Source organism: Alligator sinensis, unplaced genomic scaffold, assembly GCF_000455745.1.
Source record: "Alligator sinensis unplaced genomic scaffold, ASM45574v1 scaffold1801_1, whole genome shotgun sequence".
Classification (NCBI taxonomy): domain Eukaryota; kingdom Metazoa; phylum Chordata; order Crocodylia; family Alligatoridae; genus Alligator; species Alligator sinensis.
Genome location: NW_005842608.1, coordinates 437,598 through 441,319, shown reverse-complemented (window position 1 = coordinate 441,319; position 3,722 = coordinate 437,598).

Below are 3,722 nucleotides of genomic sequence, written 5' to 3'. Positions count from 1 at the left end.
TTCCTGTCTCCAAGCATTCTGAGGTTCTTCTGTGCACTGCTCACTAGCGGCTGCGCTCCACTCTAGAGGCTGCTGCCTTTGGGGAAGTGGTTACAATCTTCCTCGTGGTCAGGTTCAGTCAATAATTATTCAGAACTTTTGAAAACAAGGATACAAGGTGCTAGACATTGTCACTTTTAATGCAGGTGTGCATGGCAAGTGTGAATTTTGCTCTAAAAACTCTCTGCCTTTGGAATCCTCAATGTGTGTTTAATGATCAAATAGATTTTTTAAAAATGTGCTTGAAAATACGCACCTGGCTGGCAAGCAGATTGATGAACATCATGATAATGGATGTGCTGAAATACCTGGTTCTCAAAAGCTGGAATGTGGTGTGAATATCTGTATACGTTACTCCATTTGCAAGTCTTGTTTCAGCCCTCTTATTAATTAAATATGCTACAGTTAAACAGCTTGCAATGGAGATGGTGTTCTTTAGATAATACCCTTTTAAGTGTATTTAGCTACCATGGCACTCTTACTACAAAGATCCCTCCTAATACCATCATGTACTGATGCTTCAGTTCATGCCACCATCAAACTCATTAGAAGTGCCTCATTAAGGTAATACCTCCTAATGACATGTGCTGTGTCTGGTTCCTGAGGACATCAGGATAATGAGTACGGGGAGGTACTCTGCTCCTTGGAGGAAAGTTTTTGGTTTCTGCAAGAAAAAAAGGTCAGGAATAATTAAGAGGGGGGGGTAAATGGTGAAAGCATCTGTTTCTCTCAGCCATGAATCAAGCAGTCCTCTGCTGTGGAGACTCAGAACCCAGATGTATAGTGGTCCCTTGATCCTTTGGTCAGGTTTAAATAAGCAGGGCCTTGACTCCCAGCTGATTAACATCAGTGCTCTGTGATCTTCTCACCCAGACAGAATTGGTGGGGAAGTGATTTATGCCTTGTCTGTACAACTCCACCTTCACTGGATACAAAGGTGAGTAGGATCAGCTCATCCCTTGATTATATTCCCAGGTAGTTATCCCAATGCCCATGTGATTTATGGCATAGGGGCAGTTGGGAGGAGTTTGTTGGTAGGGCATTAGACACTATCTCAACTGCCCTGGAGGGGAATTAAGGTTTCTACATGGTTTTTTGTAATAGGAGACCATTGGCCAAAATTTCTTCAGATTCCATTTTAAAATTTTGGGGGTAGTTGACTAATTTGGTTACCCCAGTCAAATCTCCCAGCTACTCCTGTAACTGGAGTCTCCTGCATCCACCAATGTCCCTCACACCTTTGGTCTTTTGCTGAAGCGAACTTGCCCCAGGATCTTGTTGTGAAGACAAGGATGGCAGGCAGGCGGCTAATAAAGCAGCACAATTGGTGTTGAGATAAATTTAGCGATTTACTTTTGATCCAGAAGGTGTAATTGCTTAGAAATTCCTGGAGCATGTTTTTGTCCACAAGCACAACTTATAGCCCATTTGAGCTGTCTTCCTTACGAGCTGGCTGCGTGATGCAGTTTCTGGGAAGAGGACATAAGTTGGCACTGAGCCGAAGGATGGCGGCCTTGCATGTAAGAACCAACGGAGAGGAGCACATGGCTATTCCTCATGGGAATGAGTTTCTGAATCTGAGCATCTTGTTTATTAAGCTTGGTTTTGTCTATTAAGCATCTTGTTTATTAAGCTTCCCTGATTTGATTTTGAATTTGAGCTTCCCCTGGATATTGAGAAAACAGCCTTTTGGCTTACTAGCAGCACCTGACACGATGATTAAAAAAACTGTTTGGGTTTTGAATACGTTTTTAGCATGTTAGGATCTTGCTCGGTTTTTCTTTGCTGACCGAAATGCTTTGGTCCGTTTTCCTGGCTAGTTCTTGTTTGTTTGCTCAGTGCTGTGATGGCTTGGGGGTTCGTGACACCGCAGAAAGAAAGGTTTTGAAATTTAAAACCAAAGCCCTTTCTCTCTCCTTGATACTGAACCTTCGTATTGGTATTCTGTAGCACTTCCACACGCTTAATTATTTGCAAAGTCCAAGGTTTGTCCTCTGAAATTGATGGTGGGATGTATTGTCGTATTGGTTGTGTCACCTTTTGTAAAAGGCTCTAAAAAGACTTGAGCCACAATCATTTAGAGGGCAGTTGAGGCAAAGGTAATAACCACGCTGTGTATTCAGGTAATGGGGATCAGCAACAACAGAACCACCCCGGTGCATGTCCCTGTATAGCTTACTGCTCGGTCGCTCTTTAGAGACGATGAGGTTGGGCTGGGGCCTCATGCCACATGAGAGGGACCTATGTGGGACCTGGAGCATGACCGCAGCATCGACAGCTGTTTATCCCGTGCACCACATGATGCGTATGATTGCTTGGGTACTGCCAAAGGCACATAGGGCAAAACTCAGGCGGTGCCTCTCATTCCAGTATCCCAGCTGTCAGCTGGGAGGCCAGCATGCCAAAGGTATGCAGCACGGCGGGGTCAGTCGTGACTAGTCTCAGTGTGCAGTAAGTGAGAGAAATGAGCCGGAAGGAGGAATTCGAAGGAAAGGGAGCAGTGGTGTGGGGAAGCTGCTCAGAGCAGGAGGCAGTACGGTAAGGAGAAGAGATGGAGGTGGCAGCAGGATTATGCAAGGGCACGGCGGTGAAGGTTAAAGGCTTCATGTGACCAACGTGTGTTTCATGACGTTTGCAGCTGTAACAGTCCCAAGACTCATTTCCACACGCCCAGGGCACAGGCTGGAAGATGAAGGGCTCCCTGCATGTTTCCGAAGGGAGGGTTAGGTCATTTAAATTGAGAACGGTGTCCCTGATCGATAGCATTGATACACCTTAGTATGTATGTGTCTCCATCCCTCCCTTCTCCATCAAGTCCCCTGGGTCACGTTTGCACTTAAGCGCCGTCTCGCCAGCTAATGGAGCGGGAACATGGCTGAGAAATAGGAAGCCCCGTGGTGCTGTATCTGCCCCGGCAGGTAGACAGGACGGGATGACCTCAGTCTTCCCCCATTTCGAGCGGCTACGTGGTAATCCCAGTCCTGCCGCTGACGCACGCTGCTGGTGGGCAGATGGATTAACTCTGCCTCCGTTGCTCCCGCTTTTGCTTTCCTATTCACGCTCCGGCCTTGCCTGCGCTAGGAGAAATGGCCTTGGCACTGGCTACGGCGGTCAGCAGGCGGCAAGGCCAAGCGGAGCGCAGCGCGCTCACCCACGCGCCGGCATTGAACACGGTTTGGGCCCGTCGGCATAAGCATCTACATCTGGTTTTGACGTCCTAGCAGGCCCCAGGGTACGCCATAAACTGCGTCCGACTGGCGCGGCGGGGTCGCTGCTCGAAAATACAGCAGGGTCGTGACCTCTGGCGTCAGGCGAGCATCACCGAACCCTAGTAGGCTCAAACCCCGAGCCCCCGCGGCCTGGGGTGAGTGGAGAAAGAAAGGGTGCAGGGCATCGCCCTGACAGAAACGCGCCCTCGCCGGGGCATCGGCCCGCTCTTCTCTGTCTTGAGCAGCATCCGCGTCCCCTTGGCGTGACCCGCGGGGCTTTTGTCCCCCTCGTGCCCCTGAGCGTGGAGGGGTGCTGAAGGGCGTGTGACCCCTGGGCTGTTGGGGGGGGGCGCAGACCCCCAGGAGGGGCTGCTGAGGGCTCCCCTCACGCTGCCCTAGGGCCACGTTGTGGGGCTCACAGAGGGGCGGCGGCGCCTCCCCCCGCGGAGGGATCCGGGGGCCGGCCACGCCACA